The following is a 22,675-nucleotide window of genomic DNA, read 5'->3' on the forward strand; positions in this document are numbered from 1 at the left end:
CTTTTCTAATTTGTACCTGTTTTTATGTGTAAAATGTTGGAGGGTATGCAAGTGGGAGCCACGTCAGCATACCCTCCAACATTTTACACACAAAAATCGGTACAAATTAGAAGAGGGGCGTGGCCACGGGTAAAGGGGGCGTGGTCACACCCCTTTTCCTATACTTTCAATGGAAGTTTGGAGAGCCAAAAATAGGTAGAGACCATAAAAAAATGGTACTGTACCTATTAAAAAGGTACAGTTGGAGGGTATGCGTCAGTGTGATTCTATTCGGGTTTTTGTCCCAGATTGCCATACACTAATTGGTCTACATTATTAAGTTTCTTATATAGCCCAGCAAATTCCGTTGCACTTTACAACAGGTCTATGTGTCCTATGGTGATTATGGGGCTAAATCGCGATCCAACCGGAATTTTCACTATCGCCCTGCGGGTACATGCGCAGCGCCCGTCCTGCGCATGCACCCGCACTTTCTGAAGGGGGGGGGGCGCATAAAATGCGATCGCCTCTGCATGTCAATCAGGCAGAGGCAGTCGCAGGGCAGGGGGGGAAGCAGGTAATGCTCCGTTTCCAAGGAGGAGGCAGAGTGTTGCGGGGGCGGTGCGGCGCGAACGGGGGCAGAGGCGGCCAAACGGGGGTGTCAGGGGCGTGATCACGATGGCTGTGTGATGTCACACGCAGCCACCGCGATCTTGAACACGGCGGCGGGGCTCCAGCGGGCGCAGCTAAGCTTTTACGGCAGGAGCCATCACTAGTTTTTACGATGAAGCAGAAATTGCGAGGCGATCGGTCACACTGCTAGGTCACAGTCATACACTGTACAATTATCTGCCTGATCAGCCGATGATCGTCCCATAATTGAAAAATGTATGACCACCTTTACCAACACTTTACTTAGATCCCAGTAGCCTCTATGTACAAGTGTGGTATGATAGGTTGACATTTATCATGTCATTGGGGGTCAATCAGATCTGCTCGCTGCTGTGCGTTTTCGCACAGCAGGTGATCAGATCCGAACACGTGTATGCACCGCACTAGTGCGTCACACGGCTGCAACGGGCATCAGCGCCCTGTGACGGGATGGTGCGAATAGTCCATTCGCACGGATGTTCGCAAGGAGACTGACAGGAAGAGGCCATTTGCGGGTGGCAACTGACCGTTTACAGGGAGTGTCTGGAAAAACGCAAGCGGGATCAAGCGTTTTCAGGGAGGGTGTCTGACGTCAGTTCCGGCCCCGATCAGCCTGCTCTCATCACATTGGAAGAGTAAAGGGCCCTACACACTGGCCGATCCACCGCCGAGCTGCCCGACGGCGGATACGGCCGACGAGCGACCCGGCGGCGGAGGGGCAGTGACGGGGGGAGTAAAGTTTCTTCACTCCCCCCGTCATGCGGCTCCATTGAAGTGCAGGCAAACATGGACGAGATCGTCCATATTGGCCTGCATGCACAGCCGACGGGGGACCAGCGATGAACGAGCGCGGGGCCGCGCATCGTTCATCGCTGGAGCCTCCACACTGAAAGATATGAACGAGTTCTCGTTCATTTATGAACGAGATCGTTCATATCTTTCAAACAAATCGGCATGTGTGTAGGGCCTATAAGTCCTGGGCTGCGCAGAGACTGCACAAAATCAGTTTGTGCAGCTCTGCTACACATGCAATCGCACACTTGCACAGCAAAAAAACACTCCCCCTGTGTGCGGCGACAATCTGATCGCAGGACTGCAAAAATCGCTGCCCAACGATCAGATCTGAATGACCCCCAATGTGCATCAGGTCAACATGGTCAAACTGTCAGTGTCCCAACGGCTCCAGTGCCTTTTTTCGGGTTGGGTTGGTTATGTAACCAGCAGTTCCGGTGGAGATCTGTGCCAAGCGGTGTTTCATAATGTACTGGCCCTATTCCTAAATATTTTCTAGAAAGTTGCTTTTCTCACTATGTTGTCTCACAGCCTGCTAGTGTCACAGTTTCAGTGATGTACATCAAAAGGATTACCCGTAAAACATCCTAAAAAAATGTATATAATTCATTCAGGATCCCCAGTCGAAATACCAATGCTGAATCCCGACACTGATCAAAAATTCAGGCGCCGGCATCTCGACAAGGAGCACCATCCCGATGCTAGAATCCCGTTCTATGGGATCCCAAATTAGTATGGACTGCGTCGCCAGGCAGGTAAGCCGTGCATGGGGGGTGCGAGTTAGGTTTAGGCTGTGGTGCTGGTTAGAGTGGCACTGGGGTGTACTTACCTTCCACATGTCAGGATTCTGAGCATTGGGATGCTGCAGTTGGTCTCCTAAACGCCTATATTTCCTACCCAATATTGATAGCATTGTTAACCTACAGTGGCAGATTGTGGAAACTTTGGCACGTTAACTACAGAAGACAGATTTTGTTTGCAGCCTAAGGAGGTGCGAGCAGAATCTGTCTACCATAACTGCCAATATATTCATACCTGCACAGAGTATAACAGTGATGGTGTGGATTTTGTTGGACACTGCCAGAATGAAAGGCATTGAGACATTTTTGGCGTTTCAGAAACTGATGTACAGTATGTTGTCCAAATATTGTTATTGCAGTAATACCCAATTTATGGCATAGCAATGGAATCTTCCAGGGTCTGTGTATGAATCTCAGCTGGTGGGAATAGAACAAGGTGTCCAGGGCCAGATTAACAATGGGGCGGATGGAGTTACAGCTCCAGGCCTCCATATAAAAATAGGCCCATCATTATGACAGCATGATGCTAACCAGCCACCAGATGGCCACACAGTCAGCCATAAATGCTAAGTATTAAAATTGTATTTGATGCAATTTTGATACTTTTACATATTTAGTGAGACATTGGTGCTGATAGTGTAAATGTGTATATCCCCACATGGCACTGGCCACTCCCACACAGTACCGATCACACCTCTACTTCTCATAATAAGCTTTTGAACATTTTCAGCCTCAGGCCCATATGGCCCTTAGTTCGGCCCTGGGGATATCATGCATGAGTAAAGCATGTGTTCTCTAGATTATTATAGACAATGTACTTATTATTTGTAACAAGCTACTTGAGGCACTCAATCATTTAGTGCAGAAACCTCATTCTAATAGCCACAATATCTTCAGCATGTACAAATATACAATAAGGTGATGTTATTTCTAGATATTAAATTTAAGATATTTTACTTCAAGATATATCAATATACATATCTGGAGTGCTCATGCATCTAAATATGTCAACCGCATACCTCCTGACTTTTCCTGGTGGGGACTTAGGACAAGTGCAGAGGACACAACTAGGGGGCACAGTTACACTTTAGGGAACAAGGTAATATGTCATGGGTATGTAATCAGCGCTTCCAACACACTGGACCACCCACTCCCTTTTTCCTCTCATAAATCTAACTTTTTAATACTGTGTGTACTATGAAAGCACCAGTGCTATGCAATAGGGACAAAGCTGGGAATCTCTTGACTCAAGACAATTGGGAGGTATACCACCATGCTCTCTTCCAATGTTTAGAGTTGACAAATGGGAAAAGGGAGTTTATTATGAGGCAATCATATCCACTAGGACAGCGGTGGCCAACCCGTGGCTCTTGAGCCACATGTGGCTCTTTCTTTACTCAAATGTGGCTCCCAACACTCAAAGTCACGTGACCACAACAGATACAGAAACCGCTGCACTCCAGCCAGACACGCAGCAACACTACAGGGACTGAAAACTGAGGGAGCCAAATACTATAGGTGAGACATCCACTGGCAAATAGAGGACACATAAGGGGCTGCTGCAATCAGGGGCTTGGTGGCAACATTTAGCCTGGGGGGCAGACTCAAGCAAGCGGCCCTGTTTTTTATAGGGAATATGCAGTCAAGTGGTCCTGGAACACTTATATTGCACTGGCCCAGGGGTCAGTTGGCACCTTGCCCCTCCTTCCCAGCCAGCCCCTGGGCACAAGTTGGGGGGACTGCAGTGACATATGAGGGTGGGCTGGAGTGACACAGAAGTGTTCTGGCAGGAGAGACACAATGGGGGAGCTGACTGTAGTGACATACTGTAGGAGGGAGCTGGCTGTGGTGACATATGTTGGAGCTGGTTGGAGTGACACATGGGGGAGCTGAAGTGTATAATGTGAATCTGGCTTTTTCAATATATTTTATATGGATTTGGCTTTTTCAATTATTGTATGTGAAAGTGACTATTTCAATGTATTTTATGTTGGATCTGGCTTTAAAATGTATCTTATGCTGGATCTGTCTTTTTCAATGTATTTTATACCAGGGGTGTGAACAAGCTGGCATAAAGCCACACCCCATTTTTGCACACGCGCCTTTGGCTCAATGTCGGCTCTTTGACGTACCTAACAAGATTTTTGGTCTCTTTGTCTCTGCCTGGTTGGCCACCCCTGCACTAGGAATAAAATTCTTAAAAATAAAACAGAATTTTATTGGCATTTTTTCTTATAAATACAATGGAAAATAGGTAGGAGAAAAATCACATGAGCCAAAACCAAAGCAGCCAAGACTCCACACTGATTAAAAAGTGTCACCTCACACTCATCATAAATTGAAAGCAAAAAAATCACCAGTGGATTCACAGGGGCTAAGGAGGTAATTCCAAGTTGATCGCAGCAGGAATTTTTTTTTAGCAGTTGAGCAAAACCATGTGCACTGCAGGGGAGGCAGATGTAACGTGCAGAGAGAGTTAGATTTGGGTGTGGTGAGTTCAATCTGCAATCTAAATTGCAGTGTAAAAATAAAGCAGCCAGTATTTACCCTGCACAGAAACAAAATAACCTACCCAAATCTAACTCTCTCTGCAAATGTTATATCTGCCCCCCCCCCCCCCCCCCTGCAGTGTACATGGATTTGCCCAACTGCTAAAAAAAATTCCTGCTGCAATCAACTTGGAATTACCCCCTAAGTGTCCAATGGTACAAATGCTGCGTCTTCTGAGAGAGCTATTAAATACTCGCCTGTGAATCCACTGATGAATAGTTTGTTTTCTTACAGTTTATAAACGTTTGGACCTATTTAGTCATAAAATGTACTTAAAATTTAATTATTGATAAATGAAAAAATAGAAATGTTATGATTTTAAATATTTAAAAAGCTTCTGTAATTAAACTGCCCTCATAATACAGATGCTTGAATAACCATAGCTTCTTTCTACAGCAGGTGAACAGGTGATTAAATTACTAGTGATGTGCAGTGCCATAATGGCACATTGGATTAATTCAGAGTTGATTGCAGCAGCAAATTTGTTAGCAGTTGGGCAAACCATGGGGGTCATTCCGACCCCATCGCTCGCTGCAGTTTCTCGCAGCGCAGCGATTGGGTCGGAACTGCGCATGCGCATGGCAGCCGTCGTTGCCTAGCAATCGACTCTGAGGCGTTGCCGGACCGTTGGGGGGGGCGGGCCATGGCGGGTGTGTGACGTAGCTCCCGGCCAGCACGTTAAAGCTGCGCTGGTCGGGAGCTACTCTTGAAGTGCAAAGGCATCGCCCTATGCTGGGCGTCCCCCCGCATGTCAGTGTGAATGATCGTAGCTGTGCTAAATTTAGCACAGCTACGATCAACTCGGATTGACCCCCTATGTGCACTGCACGTGGGGCAGATATAACATGTGCAGAGAGAGTTAGATTTGCGTGGGGTGTGTTCAAACTGAAATCTAAATTGCAGTGTAAAATTAAAACAGCCAGTATTTACCCTGCACAGAAACAAAATAACCCACCCAAATCTAAAGGTACCCACTGATAGATATATCTGCCGATCAATTGATCGGCAGAAAAAATCTATGGACGGATCAGGCAGTGTGCTGTGCATACACACTGCCCGATCCGTCGGGGACTGACGTCATGATCTGGGCAGGCGTGTACACACGCCCGCCCAGTTCAGCTGTCAATCACCGCCGGCCGCCGCAGCATGTGTACGGGCAGGCAGCTGGTCGCCCGTACACACACAGCGATGCGCCAATATATCGGTAGATATATTGGCTGTCGGCTGTGCTGCTGGGCCGACGCGATGTCTTTGAACAACAGAGTTCACAGATATATCGCCCGTACACACTGGCCGACGGACCCGCGATATATCGGCCGTTCTATAGAACGGCCGATATATCGGCCAGTGTGTACCCACCTTAACTCTCTCTGTAAATGTTATATCTGCCACACCTGCAGTGCACATGGTTTTGCCCAACTGCTAACAAATAAGCTGCTACGATCAACTCTGAATTACTTCCATTGTTCCATCCAAGTTTCGCCTCGCACCCCGCAGAGATGTTCAGGAAAATTTGCAATGTGAATGATATGACTGACTGCAATGAGTACAGCTGCGGCACATCGCCAGTAACTGAATTGCCTCATTTACTAGGCCTTGGCCTGCATTTGTGAAGGATGTCATTGCAAGGATGCAGTTAGAACCAGAGTTTGAACTGGATTTGGGCTACTCTAGAATTTCAAATAAAACAAGTTTCACAAACACTGCAGCTCAGTATCATTATGTGGCCTCTCCCTACCACTGCCAAGAGATCACCAGGACCAGGTCTACTACCCCTCCGGCTGAGAACATCAGGACTGCACCCGGGCCTACCCCTCAAGGTGAGCAGGGAGCTGTGGGCGGAGAGCACAAGGACCAGGGACATTTCCATTGGACATTCGTGTGCTCCCCACATTCTCATAGCCACCCGTACTGCTCCCATAAGTCCAGGACATTTAGAATTTTATCAAAATGTTATTCTAATTTTCCTCCTTCCATTGCTGTTGGTCACCTGCAAATGTGTTCTTACCATGTGCTTTTTTTATTTTTTTACAACGTACTTCCGCCCCACTGTGTGCTATTCCTGTAATATGTACCTCCACTGATTGCACACCCTGTCAGCAGCAACCTACACAGTGCACCCCAGATGGTTGACTTGGGTGGTTCCTCTGCGGGCATGATATGCTTCACATGGATCTTTTCACACAGGGTATATCATACTACTACACAAGTGTCAGTTTTCCCATATATGCATTGGGCCCTTGCATGGCTCACCTCCCATAGTGTAAACTTCGTAGTGCACCCAACATGGTTGCCTCATCTAGTATGCTTGTGGATGGGATGAAAAATACGTGGACCTGACGGTTTTGTTGAGACCCTACTCTGAGCATTAGATGCTGCAATCACCCCATTTTGTGTAAGCTCTTCTAAGGGTAGACAATTCCAACCGGAATAATCCTATTCAGCGCACGCAAGTCGACTGCCTCACCCGGTACCCTTGAGAGGGTGGAAGACACAATCCGTGGAAGTTATTACCCAAAATGCTTACACCAGTCTTGCATTATGCTCACTGTGTGCTCTAGATTTGCTGTATTACTTAAATTTGTGCATTGTTTTTGATGTCTATAAAGAGCCTTGAGTCCTGTTGGAGAAAGAGTGCTGTATGCATAAAATTATTATTATGAATTGCTATCCACAGATATTTTACTATGTAAGTAGTATGAACATGCAGAAAAGAATGCTCTCTTGTTATGTAGTTTTACAAACAGGTGACTCCTTCAGAAACCAGAGTATCCCCTATGCAATTGGTTATATTACAATGTCAGTGTTTAGCATTGTCGCATTATTATTACCCTCATAAGCCCTGTATAGCAGCAGTCTGATAAAATATCCCCTATGCAGTTGAACTTGCTTTGAGTCATTCCAGGAAATATATGCCACCAAAACATGAAAACTACATTTCACATTCCCGCTAACATTTTAGTTTATTTATGCTGCCAAAAGATCGTAGTATATTGTGTGATAATTGAAAATGTATATATTTATCGTGTATCAATATGAAAACATTGAACATATATGGAAGTTGTTGAAGTGGGTGCAAAAACAATTAATTTCTGCATATTTAAAAAAAAAACATTTTATATGACCATCTTCACCAGATAAAATATATTTTATACTTCTTCACAGATAATCAGGAAGATAAACAGGCCTACATTGATTAATTCATAGGGATTCTACAGGTTTGAGTCATTTGTATCAGAGCCCTTTGACTGGGGACATGTAACATGAGTCACATATGTATGGAACATGAGTAACATGTCAAAATTGATTTTAAATATAATTTAATTAACATTCAGTTTTTTGTTTATGTGTCACTCATAAGTTTAGGGTCTTATAAGTGTTTAGTATAACAAACATATTGTAAAAATAAGTAGGAGAGCAGGTTAACTAAATATATGTCACCTCAGTTCCTATGTCCATCCTGTTGTAACAGAAGTCACACATATAAACAATAACATGTAACTACTAGTGTACATTTGTTCTGTTTCTAAGCATTGCTTGTGACTTCCTACTCCATATATTATTGTCATATTTTTAAAATGTAGAATTTCAGCTTCATTTTTGTGTGGGGCATGTAATATTCTACCAATTAACATGGAATAACCCATTTGCTTTAATTTTAAGCAATTATATATGTAAGATTACTGAACATGTCCAATAAATTGTATGTGCTCTCATTGATGCAAGTTAAGCATACCCCTTTCAGATGTGTCTTATTTTGTTGTAAGAATATTAATAATTGGCTATAAGATGTGCATTTTTCACCTCTGAAAATCAAGTGCAGTTTTATCATGATGACCGACACGTATTTGGCCCATATTAACATGCATGCAATTTCAAATATGTAAACACAAATCTCACTCCATCACTCATCTACAAATCACATCTTTATGTCCATCTCTAAGGGGCCTATTTAGCATGGTGAATGGCTCTATTATACATGCAGAATGTTTTACTTAATAGATCCACTCGCCATTGATATCTCCAGTGTACAATACAGTCCCGATGTACAATGCATCCAAATAAGGGATGGACATTGGAAGCTAATGGTGAGCATTCAATCTGGTTGAAGATCTTTTTCCAATGAATTCTGTGTTTTCAAAGCTGCTTTCTGATGCCTGTCCCATGGCTTTTTTTTTTTTTTTAGCTGCAGACAACCGGAAATGGTGTACACATATTCCAGCTGCTTCCAAGCTTGCATACACTGAAACCGTTGATGGTTATACCATTGATTGGTTTTGATATGATAGCAGCCATCATATCACTTAGGGGTCTATTTACTAAGCCTGGGATGGAGATAAAGTCGACAGAGGTAAAGTCCCAGCCAATTGGCTCCTAACTGCTATGTCACACGGTGGGTTTGAAAAATGACAGATAGGAGGTGATTGGCTGGTACTTTATCTCCCTCCACTTTATCTACATCCAAGGTTTAGTAAATAGACCCCTTAATTTTGTGTTGTAAACTTGCATCCATTCAATAGACTAGTCCTTCTCTAATCCAAATATTGTAGTATGGGGACTACTGTTTATCAATCTATTATGTACAAAGGACATCTTCAGAGTGCTAGCCAGCCAAGCCCTACTCCTTTCTACTGGAATCTAGATTGTGAAGAGGGATCCTTTTGCCTCCTTCGGTCCACGTAGTGTGTATGCTTGGCATGTGCATTAACAACTATATGGACGAATCAGTGTAAACCTTCAGCACTACTAAAATAGAGGCAAAAACGTGGACATTAGGGATCACAGAATAGACGTTTCCGAGCAACGCTGAATTGTTCAGGTAGATTTGAATCTGCCACTACAAATGGTGGCTAGACAGAAGTATAATTTGGGTTCGCACATACATTAATAGACCCCTAAATCAGTCCCAGAATGTTTATTCCTTTAAATCTGTCCCTGCATTAGTGGAGCATACAATATAATTTCACTGCTACAGGAAAACACTGGGGCCACCAAACCATGTGTTAACTTAAGTACTGTACTGGTAGTACTGGGCAGCTAACACAGGTATATGGGAGTATGTGTGACACTGGGGCACCGTGATATTACTGGAGAGTGATCCATCTGCTTAGAACCCGCAGCTGACGGAGAAACAAGCATCAGACTCCCTGTCACTGGCGCAGCAGCAAAGCAGGAACTCCCAGCAGTGACAGTGTAAGTGTGGGCAGCCGGAAGCTCCCAGCAACACGCCGCCGCCCGGCTCCAGTCTCCTTCCGGGTTAGTTTTCACTTTCTCTTCTTTTTTTCCTTCCGAGGAATCACTTCCTGCGGCCACGGCCCCCTCCCTGGAGTCCTCTGTGTAGATTATGAGCGTCAGACATTTTCTGGCCGCTGTGGCTGTTGTGTAACGATCCGGGACTGAGACGCGCCAGGTAAGCCACGAGATGTTACTACGCGACCGGTAACCGGGTCCCCTGTCCGGGACGTGTCGCAGTCCGGTCACCCGCCGCCTGTAACGTTATACACTGTAACATTATACAGTCCGGGAGGGAAGAGGCTCCTGATCCGGGCCCGTGACAGTGGCTGTAAGGACACCCGCCGGGATGTGCCAGTTAATTGACGCGGCCAGTAGGTTACCCGGGATTAAGATCTGTGTGCGGGTGTTGGGGGCAGGTGGCGCTTATAGCAGCGGGGGTATTTATTAGGGCAGCAGGCGTTGGTGCACAGAGTTGCACTGTACAGCCTGATGTAAGGATTTTGCAATAGTGACTATTAATACTCGGCAGGAGGTGTATGTGTGTGTCTTGTTCTAATAATGTGTCTCTCCCTGATGGCAGTGTACCCACAGTGGCATGTGAGTGGGGTCCAGTGCCGGACTGGGGCATGAAGGGCCCACCAGGGGAATGCTGTTGAAGGGGCTCATGCTTAGTACTATGGCCAGCCACGACAGAGATATGTCTACCCATTAGAAACTGTATGTTCTGGGCCCCTTGATAAATCTATATGTATAGTAAAATACTGCTAGTGCATCATAATGTACTAGAATAATAACAACAATGTACTGTAGAAAATACACCATAGTCCTGTGCAGTATAATGTAACATATGTATAGTCTATATCTCAAGTGCACAGTATGGAACCTGAACCCTAGAGGTGAATGTGGGCCCACTGGTAGCTTCCCCTGTACCCCTTTGGGCCAGTCCGACACTGGTGGGGTCACTTTTTCCCAAAGTAACATTCTGCATAGTCCACAAACGGGCATAAGGAACAAAAACAAATCGGGTTATGTGTGTATGTATATATTATGGGCTAAATGAACACGTTGCTATTTATATTTTGATAAAGTTGATCTAAAGCAGAACTTTTCTCTATTGTAGAAGAAGTCTGGAATAGTCTGTGGTGCCAAGTAGCCATTCAGCAGTAGCTCAGTAAGTGCACTTGCTTGTATCACTCGCTCCCAAATGTCTTATCACTGATCTGAATCATAATAAACTACACACACACAGGTTTTGACATCATGCCCTCTCTATTCAGTTAAAAGAGCCAGTATAGCAGATGAATGTGTGAACAACTGCGCTGTACGTGTCTAAGCTGCTCTGTTTAAAACGGACACTAATAAATTTCATATAACGAGCGCTGTAAAAAATTATGAAAAAAGTGGCACCTGTAGAAAAAAAGACTGTTAGTATAAAACGTGTTTACAGCTCCTTTTGGAGAATTTGAGCTCAGTCCATTCTGATTCACAAAGTGTGAAAGTTCTAACTGTCCCTGACTACTAACCGGTACCATGCAGGAGTCCAAGAGGTGGTATGTTGAACTCTTCTCTCCCGTACCGCTGCGTTGGAGGCACAGAGCTACAGTACACCATCTGACCGGCCCGAACTCCCTGACGCCGAGCCGCAGTGTGACGTCATCGAGCCGCGACCTAACAGCTAGCCGCGATCCCTTACCGCTGGACGCACTACAGGTGCCACTTTTTTCATAATTTTTTACAGTGCTCGTTATATGAATTTAACCAGTATAGCAGATGTCTATCACCTGCGCTTTTTTTTTTTTTTTTTCCTATGACAGTAGGTGCCAGTTCTCAAGCTAAAGGTAAGTGTCTCCCTGATCTGCTAAGTGCTGAGATTGACTAGTCTGGTGATACAGGTTCCAGGGAGCAGTGTCACAATTTGCTAGCAATGACAGTGGAAATTCAGGTTTCCAGGAATGGGTTGTTGTTTTTTTGTTTTCAAGTGCACTAATTTCAGCCTTTTTATTACCAGTGCTAATATATTTGTTGCCATGAGAAAAAAGAGGCAGCCATACATAGATCATATGAGGAGGGGTTATGTAGTTTACAGTACATAATCACCATTTCTGTCAGTTTCTAAATAAAATGTTGGGTGTTTTATCTTCTATACATTGTTACATTTGTTTGGCACATTGATGTGTGTACAAATTTTGTCAGTAATTTCTTACTGTCAGGAGGTATAGTGGTGTTTAAGACTTATTTAAATTAATAAAGTAGTTTTATATTTTTATTTTGGTCCTTGTTAGTTATGTGGATGCCACTTTATCTCTTCACTGGCACAATAGGGTAGACATATGAACTATGGAAAAGAGTGGAGAAGTTGCCCATGGCAACCAAACAGTTTTAAGGTAACATATTTTTATGTGAACATACGATGAGATAAGTGTGTAAGGTTTTGACTATATAGTCAAAATCTTAAGGAAAGTTAGTTCATATTTCATGGTGCTAGGCAGCTTGTGATACAGATTCAATCCTGATGCGCGCTCCCGTGGGGTCGGTATCGTAAGGCTAGAAAGACTGTGCAGGCAAGTCAATCTTGACTATCTAATGTACTATCTAGTACAAAGTATAGTCAAAATTGGCACTTAAGGATCGTACAGATGGGGAGATGTGTGCTGAGTGAACCACTCAGCACAGCGCGATGTGCTGAGCTAGGGAGGGAAGGACACTGGGGGCCGCTCATTTCACCCAGCGGGCCAATCTAGCACCGGCGATAGTGATGCGCGGGATCACACACGGAGCGATGTGTTCCTAATTTCTAAGCAATATAGTAAGATTGCTTAGAAATTAAGTGAACGTCGCTCTGTGTGTACCCCTCTTTTGTCAGAATCATATATAGACAAAATCTGAAGCACATAATCAAAATCTGTGTAATCTGGGCTCTGGGGGAGTTCAAGGGAAATCGCATAGTCAAAATCGGGCATAGCAGGGATCTCAGTGTGTATGCACCTTTACACTTCACTTCATCCAGGCAATAGTAAATTGATAGGGAGCTACAATGATGCCTTTAAAAATGAACAAGTACCTTTTATTTAACGTTGTCTTTACCAGAAGAGGGAGTGCCATCTAATTTTATCATCTGCTGGATGGCCACACTCTGTCAGCAGTGCACACTATTCCATAAGCACCTACCATTGTATTCTCCCAGTAGACTCTTCATGCTCCATCTATCACACAGGGGGATATGTAATTAGCTCCATTATTTTTGCCTTGGCCAAAAAATCTGAGCTTTTCGCTATTTTTAGAGCGAATGGGGATTCGCGCTATGTAGCAGCAGAGCCGGATTTTTGCATTGGCAAAAAATGCGTCGGGGGGGGGAAACACGTGGCTTGTCGAAAACACGTGTTTTCCGTCGAAAATGCATCCTGTTTACGCTGATTTTGAGGCATTTTTTTCGCCAATGCATTTTCACCTGAAAAAATAAAATAAATGAATGAAAAGGCATTGGCAAAAATGCCTTCAAATCGGACGAAAACTGCCCGCAATTGAATACTCAGTGGGGTGAATTCAGCAGCTCTGAAATGATCGGAGCTAATTGCATACCCCCCATATTCTTCCCTGCTACCCCATGAGCTCCCAGTGGGTAATGTGACCATGGTCTAATAGAACACATCAATCATATATCTCAGACAGAGGCTGAATTGCTCAGGACAGTGTCATTACCTCATGTGACTTTGTGCAATGAGTTACTGTACCTTGGGGGTAAGTGCTCTGCTTTTTAAGCAAGCAAATATGAACCAAGCGAGTACAATTTTACAAATACAATTACATTGCTACAAAGTCATTTTATTAGCTTATATTTTATTTAATCTTTTTATGTGTTTTTTTTTTTTTTTTTTTAATCTAGTTGATTGAATTTAAAATGTATGTGTTTTCCCTCTGATAACATAACTGTGTTGGGGGATCTACTATTACTACAGTATTATCTAGTGTACTGAAATGTGATAAACAAAATTGCATGATTTTTTTGTGTATAGTGAACGCTAATTTATAGTGGCTGTATAACCATAATCTTTTGTTGTCAATATAGAGTCTAATGCAGTTATGCTGATACAGAGGGCCTGATTCATAGTTGCCCATAATTCCAAATGTGATTTTTCAGCAAACTCTCCCATGATCTGCTATGCAGCTTCGACTCATTTACGGCTGAATAATCATAAGTGGGTTGCAAAAAAAAAATAAAAAAAAAATATAAATAAATATATATATATATATATAAATAAATAAAAAAAAAAAAAAAATATATATATATATATATATATATATATATATATATATATATATATATATATATATATATATATATATATATATATATATATATATATATATATATATATATATATATATAAAAAAAAATAACGGCAATACCTAGTTAGAAATAGCCCTTTCACACTGCTATAAATATCCCAGGTTATTGCACGTGAACGTGCAGTAACCAGGATATTGTGAAGTGCGAAAGCACCCTGTTGGAATTACCTTCAACCTGGGTAGCAAGCAGGGTTGACTCGGCTCCCTGTGCAGTGTGGGTATCCTATGTTGATGCGACCTGGGAACCGTTCACACCATAGGAAGAGCCGGCTTTTGGAGATGATCTCCTCTCCAAGCGCTGGCTTGGGACACGTCGGCAGTGACGTCACCAACACAGCAGTATGCCGGGTCGGGTTACTGGTCTAAAAGGGGTCTTTAGTAGTCTGGAGAATCACTTCAGACAGTTACTGGGTGGCAGATGCAATCACTTTGTGTATGAATCCGAATCGTAGTATATTGTAGCAGTACATAAATTAAATTTACCAGCAAGTACATAGCCTTTGGGAGTAGTACTCTTTTAAGTTAGCTCCTTTTAACCTGCCTGTTTATGAGCTGAATTTAAAGAGGTTGTAAATATTAATAGCATTTTTAGTGAAAGCCCTGCCAAATGTCCTGGTCAGTGATACAGATGTATGTATGTTTGTTTATTTTGGCTGTTTCAACAATCATCCTAAACATCACTAATGGTGCCCACACATGGTGCGATTCTCTCATGCTATTTGATCTTTTTAGTTCAACTAGCAACGTGTCTAGTTTAAATAGCACCATGTGTATTGTCCCTTGTGATGCACGCTCCCGACTAGTAAATATCTCAAGGCAAAATAGTATGTAGTGTGGTATCACTAGTGGACTCCTTCAACTTCCTAGGGACCACAATCTCCCGGGACCTTAAATGCATGTCCAATGCTGACGCCACTGTTGGGAAAGCGCAGCAGAGGTTGTTCTTCCTCAGGCAACTAAGAAAGTTCAACATCCCACAGAAGCTTCTGCTCCTCTTGTACTCCGCGATTGTGGAGTCGGTACTGTGCTCCTCGATACTGTTATGGTACAGTCCCAGCGCGAGGGACAGATGCAGACTCCGAAAGGTGGTCAGAACCGCAGAGAAGATCATCGGGGCCGACCTCTCAGTTCAGGACCTGTACCTGTCCGGAGCTAAAAAGCAGGCAATGAAGATAGTAAAGGACCAGCTATACCCCGGCCGCAGGATGTTTAACTTGCTTCCCAGGGCCGGTTCTGCGGCTTTGCGCGCCCCGGGCGGCAATGGGGGGCGTGGCTTCATGCAGGGGGCGTGGTCATTTACGCCCCCTGTACGGACTTAAATGTGCCTGCCGCTGGCCGCTGTGAAGCCCTTTGTGGAGAAGTCCTTTAATGGCGGTGCGCGATGACGTCATCGCGCACCGCACAGTAAAGGACCTCTCCACGAAGGGAAACTCTAGTTTCCCTTCACAGCGGTGGGGGGCACAGCAGCAGCGGATCTTGCCCTGGTGCGGCGCCCTCCGGATGGCGGCGCCCCAGGCAAAAGTCCTGCTTGCCCGTGGCAGGATCCGCTACTGTTGCTTCCTTCAGGCAGGCGTTACAGGGCCGTCCACCAGAAACCTCAAAAGTTTCTTTCCCCAAGCGGTCTGCTCGCTGAACTCCTGAACATTGTTGACTGACTAGACGTACATGTAACTCACTTGTGTCCCTATGATATACCTATCTGTATGACCTTACTCCACCCCCTACTTCTCTGTTACCTACTTGGCTGTTATATAGCAAGCTCAAATTCCTAGTATACCCAAGTATACTTGGCCAATAAAGCTGATTCTGATGTGCAGGCAGGTATTTTTGTACTACAGTACATCGCATATAGTACATTGTAGTGTATTCAAAGTCGGATGTAGTTCAAATAGAATACCCCACTTAGAAGTAGCACCGTGTGTGGGCCCCATAAAACAAAACCTGTAAAGCCAGTTCCACACTGCTTTAGACTACCTTGGCATGCCTTGTAGTGATTGCCCCTTTGGAAAAAAAAAAATCTGAGTTTGGGCGACATCCCGCATGGCCAACTAACTCGGGCGACATTACATCCCACCCATGATATTAAATAAAGCTAATTATCTTGGATTAGAAAATACATTGACCACAGGAACAAACAGCATTCCAGTTTCTCATGCTATTTAAAATTTAGGGTTTTATTCACTACTTGTAGGACAATCGTTTATAGAGATCTAAGTATAGCTATGTATATACATATTACACAGAAAATAATGTGGTGTGTTTTATAACATTGAAGTACACATTGTTAAAAATGTTTTCATATTTACATTACTTAAACGTAGAAAATGCTCTGCTTTTGAATTTGACTCCATTTTTTTTTCTTTAGGGCTATTGGCAGAGTTGTTTATTTCAGTTGTCCTGAGACACAACTCTGCTGTGTTTCTGTACTGAATACAATTTTAGTCAAGTAACAGCGATGCTTGTTATCCCAGGGCAAAAATAAACGAAAATAAGTAAACAAATTTGATTAAATAAATTTGCATATGAGAAGCCTTTAAAAAAAATATATGGCGAAATGTGCATTTCAGCTTTATCCTTATTCTTGCCGCTAAGTCCCAGTGGGGCAGGTGTATTAAGCCTGGAGAAGGGAAAAGAAGTGATAAAGCAGTGATAAGTGCAAGGTGATAACGCACCAGCCAATCATTACAAATTTGACAAAATGACAGGAGCTGATTGGCTGGTGCGTTATCACCTTGCACTTATCACTGCTATATCACTTCTTTTCCCTTCTCCAGGCTTAATATATCTGCCCCACAGTGTTACTAAAACACATGAATGGATTGACTGAATGACAGATAAGGTTTAGAATCTGCTTTTGTGATTATTACACTGCCCACACATTGGATACAAATTCAACTGTGACTGTCTAAATTATGAGATGTGGAATAAGTAAGAGTGTCTTGCAGACACTTTGAAAAAACAATCTTAGGTGAGACCAACAAACGCATTCTATGAGAGTCCTTGTTACCTTTATTAACTTATTACCAGTGAATTCAATTGCTGTAAATGATCAGTAACCATAATTAGAGAAGGTCATGCTCTTCAAAGTTTTATCTACAGCTTAAGTTACAGAAACTTCTTGAAATGCTTCTGTCAGGATGAAAACATGACCTTGGACAGCACATGAGTGCAACATTGTTGCCATAAGTAGGATTTTGGATAAAGCTTAATTATTAGAACCCAATGTTTTGCCAGTAACTCTATTACCTCTTTCACATCTCCAATTGCATATCCCACTCGGGAATTGGAAACTGGTCCTTCTCTGGTGGGATCCGGCATTGGATCCTTAGCTCTGGCTTCCCGACCCAGCAATATGCCGAGTTGGTTGCCATAGCGGCGGGGGGCGGAGCCTACAGCTGGGGCGGAGGCGGCGCTGGGAGATGAGCTCATTTCCGCGCCATCTCTCCCTATGTAGTAAACGTGTCCCGGGTCGCAACGACCCGGGAACCCGTTTACACTGCCACTGACCCAGTATTTAACCCAGGAATAACCCTTCTTATTACCCGGGTTGAATTACCGGGTCAGGCGACCAGGGAATTCTCCAAGGCCCTTTTCACATCACACAGTGACCCGTGTCGACTCGGCAATATGCCGGGTCGATACCGGTTTACTTTTGCGATGTGAAAGGGAGATAATAAGAATGAAAGAATAACAATGTGAAAACAATAATAATAATAAAAAAGATGTTACATGAAGCCAGCTGATAATATGGACTGGACTGGAACCCAGAAATGTTAAGTTTAATACACGTTGCTGATTGCATTATATGAAGTCTCTTGGAGTGCTGCTTTTTCTGTTTGGCATTTATATACAGTACTGTGCAAAAGTTTTAGGCAGGTGTGGAAAAAAAAATGCTGCAGAATAAGAATGCTTTCTAAAATAGAAGTGTTACTAGGGCTGGGCTAATTAATGCCGACAATTATTTTATTCCACGTTAACGCTTGGTGGCCCTCGGGGAAGACGTGGTGGCAATCATGCCCTCCCTGCAGTGTCTCTGAAGTTCCGCACTTTCCTTCTGTAATGGTCATTTCCCCGCCCCCACAACAAAGAGCACGCTGATTTGTAGCCCCGCCCTCTCTACAAGCTCCGCCCATAAGAATAATTTGCTCCGTTACAGTGACCGCTTGGCCCCGCTCCGCTCTCTGAGGCCACTCCTCTGTAGTGTGAGCTCCTCAGACTGCGAGTTGGAAGCCAGTAAGTGCCAATTTTATCTCTGGGACACAGACAGCTAAGCAGTCCACCTGCAGCGCAGAACAAATGGAGGAGGAAGCCGCATGTATACACTGAGGGGTCCAGCCTTACCTGGGGCTCAGGCTCACGGACTGCAGCAATCATACAAAGTGAGGTGCTATACACTGACTGTACCTCTGTATGCCTGCTGCTGTTGTAGGTCTTAGTAAGTGACGCGTAACATGCCGGTAGTGTAGACTGGTCAGTGCTGTACAGACACATCTGGAATTAGCTTTGGCCTGTCACTGATTTTTCTCTGACGTCCTAGTGGATGCTGGGGACTCCGTCAGGACCATGGGGATATAGCGGCTCCGCAGGAGACAGGGCACAATAATAAAAGCTTTAGGATCAGGTGGTGTGCACTGGCTCCTCCCCCTATGACCCTCCTCCAAGCCTCAGTTAGATTTTTGTGCCCGACGAGAAGGGTGCAATCTAGGTGGCTCTCCTGAGCTGCTTAGAATAAAAGTTTAAGTTAGGTTTTTTATTTTCAGTGAGTCCTGCTGGCAACAGGCTCACTGCTACGAGGGACTTAGGGGAGAGAAGTAAACTCACCTGCGTGCAGGATGGATTTGCTTCTTAGGCTACTGGACACCATTAGCTCCAGAGGGATCGAACACAGGCCCAGCCATGGAGTCCGGTCCCGGAGCCGTGCCGCCGACCCCCCTTGCAGATGCCGAAGTTGAAGAGGTCCAGAAACAGGCGGCAGAAGACTTTCAGTCTTCATAAGGTAGCGCACAGCACTGCAGCTGTGCGCCATTGTTGTCAGCACACTTCACCAACAGTCACCAACTGTCACTGAGGGTGCAGGGCGCTGGGGGGGGCGCCCTGGGCAGCAATGTATAATACCTTTTTATGGCTAAAATACATCACATATAGCCCTTGAGGCTATATGGATGTATTTAACCCCTGCCAGATCTCACAAACTCCGGGAGAAGAGCCCGCCGAAAAGGGGGCGGGGCCTATTCTCCTCGGCACACGGCGCCATTTTCCTGCTCAGCTCTGCTGTGAGGAAGGCTCCCAGGCTCTCCCCTGCACTGCACTACAGAAACAGGGTTAAAACAGAGAGGGGGGGGCACTTATTTGGCGATATGATTACATATATAAAAATGCTATAAGGGAAAACACTTGTATAAGGGGTTGTCCCTGTATAATTATAGCGTTTTTGGTGTGTGCTGGCAAACTCTCCCTCTGTCTCCCCAAAGGGCTAGTGGGGTCCTGTCCTCTGTCAGAGCATTCCCTGTGTGTGTGCGGTGTGTCGGTACGTGTGTGTCGACATGTAGGAGGACGATGTTGGTGAGGAGGTGGAGCAAATTGCCTGTATTGGTGATGTCACTCTCTAGGGAGTCGACACTGGAATGGATGGCTTATTTAGGAATTACGTGATAATGTCAACACGCTGCAAGGTCGGTTGACGACATGAGACGGCCGGCAAACAAATTAGTACCTGTCCAGGCGTCTCGGACACCGTCAGGGGCTTGTAAAAACGCCCATTTACCTCAGTCGGTCGACACAGACACGGACACTGACTCCAGTGTCGACGGTGAAGAAACAAACGTATTTTCCTTTAGGGCCACACGTTTCATGTTAAGGGCAATGAAGGAGGTGTTACATATTTCTGATACTACAAGTACCACAAATAAGGGTATTATGTAGGGTGTGAATAAACTACTTGTAGTTTTTCCTGAATCAGAAAAATTAAATGAAGTGTGTGATGATACGTGGGTTTCCTCCGATAGAAAATTATTGGCGGTATACCCTTTCCCGCCAGAAGTTAGGGCGAGTTGGGAAACACACCTTAGGGTGAATAAGGCGCTCACACGCTTATAAAAACAAGTGGCGTTACCGTCTCCAGATACGGCAGCCCTCAAGGAGCCAGCTGATAGGAAGCTGAAAAATATCCTAAAAGTATATACACATATACTGGTGTTATACTACGACCAGCAATCGCCTCAGCCTGGATGTGCAGCGCTGAGGGGGCTTGGTCGGATTTCCTGACTGAAAATATTGATACCCTTGACAGGGACAAGATTTTATTGACTATAGAGCATTTTAAGGATGCATTTCTATATATGCGAGATGCGCAGAGGGATATTTGCATTCTGGTATCAAGAGTAAATGTGATGTCCATATCTGCCAGACGACAGTGGTCAGGTGATGCAGATTCCAGACGGCACATGGAAGTATTGCCGTATAAAGGGGCGGTCCATCGGACCTGGTGGCCATGGCAACAGCTGAAAAATCCACTTTTTGTTACCCCAAGTCACATCTCAGCAGAAAAGGACACAGTCTTTTCAGTCTCAGTCCTTTCGTCCCCATAAGGGCAGGCGGGCAAAAGGGCCAGTCATATCTGCCCAGGGGTAGAGGAAAGGGAAGAAGACTGCAGCAGGCAGCCCATTCCCAGGAACAGAAGCCCTCCACAGCTTCTGCCAAGTCCGCAGCATGACGCTGGGGCCGTACAAGCGGACTCAGGTGCGGTAGGGGGTCATCTCAAGAGTTTCAGCACGCAGTGGGCTCACTCACAAGTGGACTCCTGGATCCTACACGTAGTATCCCAGGTGTACATTGGAAATTCGAGACGTCTTCCCCTCACAAGTTCCTGAAGTCTGCTTTACCAACGTCTCCCTCCGACAGGGAGGCAGTATTGGGAACAATTCACAGGCTGTATTCCCAGCAGGTGATAATCAAAGTACCCCTTCTACAACAAGGGAAGGGGTATTATTCCACACTATATTGTGGTACTGAAGCCAGAAGGCTAGGTGAGATCTGAAATATTTGAACACTTACATACAAGCGTTCAAATCAAGATGGAGTCACTCAGAGCAGTGATAGCGAACCAGGAAGAAGGGGACGATATGGTGTCACTGGATATCAGGGACGCTTACCTACATGTCCAAATTTGCCCTTCTCACCAAGGGTACCTCAGGTTCGTGGTACAGAACTGTCACTATCAGTTCAGACGCTGCCGTTTGGATTGTCCACGGCACCCCGGGTCTTTACCAAGGTAATGGCCGAAATTATGATTCTTCTTAAAAGAAATATGGACGCTTTCCTGATAAGGGCAAGGTCCAGAGAACAGTTGGAGGTCGGAGTAGCACTATCTTAAGTAGTTCTACGACAGCACGAGTGGATTCTAAATATTCCAAAATCGCAGTTTTTTCCGACGACACGTCTACTGTTCCTAGGGATGATTCTGGACACAGTCCAGAAAAGGATGTTTTCTCCCGGAGAAGAAAGCCAGGGAGTTATCCGAGCTAGTCAGGAACCTCCTAAAACCAGGAAAAGTATCAGTGCATCATTGCACAAGGATCCTGTGAAAAATGGTGGTTTCTTACAAAGCGATCCCATTCGGTAGATTTCACGCAAGAACCTTTACGTGGGATCTGCTGGAAAAATGGTCCGGATCGCATCTTCAGATGCATCAGCGGATAACCCTGTCTCCAAGGACAAGGGTGTTTCTTCTGCGGTGGCTGCAGAGTGCTCATCTATGAAAGGGCCGCAGATTCGGCATTCAGGACTGGGTCCTGGTGACCACGGATGCCAGCCTGAGTGGCTGGGGAGCAGTCACACAAGGAAAAAATTTCCAGAGAGTGTGATCGAGTCTGGAGACTTCTCTCCACATAAATATACTGGAGCTAAGGGCAATTTACAATGCTCTAAGCTTAGCAAGACCTCTGCTTCAAGGTCAGCCGGTATTGATCCAGTGGGACAACATCACGGCAGTCGCCCACGTAAACAGACAGGGCGGCACAAGAAGCAGGAGGGAAATGGCAGAAACTGCAAGGATTCTTCGCTGGGCGAAAAATCATGTGATAACACTCTCAGCAGTGTTCATTCCGGGAGTGGAAAACTGGGAAGCAGACTTCCTCAGCAGGCATGACCTCCACCCGGGAGAGTGGGGACTTCATCGGGAAGTCTTCCACATGATTGTAAACCGTTGTGAAAAACCAAAGGTGGACATGATGGCGTCCCGCCTGAACAAAAAACTAGATATTGCGCCAGGTCAAGGGACCCTCAGGCAATAGCGGTGGACGCTCTGGTAACACTGTGGATGT

General features: G+C 44.8%; 1 protein-coding gene across 9 annotated transcripts in view; it reads left to right on the forward strand.

The window, feature by feature from the left end:
* The first annotated feature begins 9,970 nt into the window (after positions 1-9,970).
* The window catches only part of TASOR2 (transcription activation suppressor family member 2), a 259,706-nt gene continuing 247,001 nt past the window's right edge, over positions 9,971-22,675 (forward strand). For 3 of the 9 annotated variants that reach the window (XM_063926779.1, XM_063926786.1, XM_063926787.1), the window contains exons 1-2: positions 10,043-10,182; positions 11,128-11,178. The gene's annotated coding sequence lies outside the window, so the exon portion shown is untranslated. The other 6 variants (XM_063926781.1, XM_063926780.1, XM_063926782.1 and 3 more) reach the window with 6 other exon arrangements.

Source organism: Pseudophryne corroboree, chromosome 6, assembly GCF_028390025.1.
Source record: "Pseudophryne corroboree isolate aPseCor3 chromosome 6, aPseCor3.hap2, whole genome shotgun sequence".
Classification (NCBI taxonomy): domain Eukaryota; kingdom Metazoa; phylum Chordata; class Amphibia; order Anura; family Myobatrachidae; genus Pseudophryne; species Pseudophryne corroboree.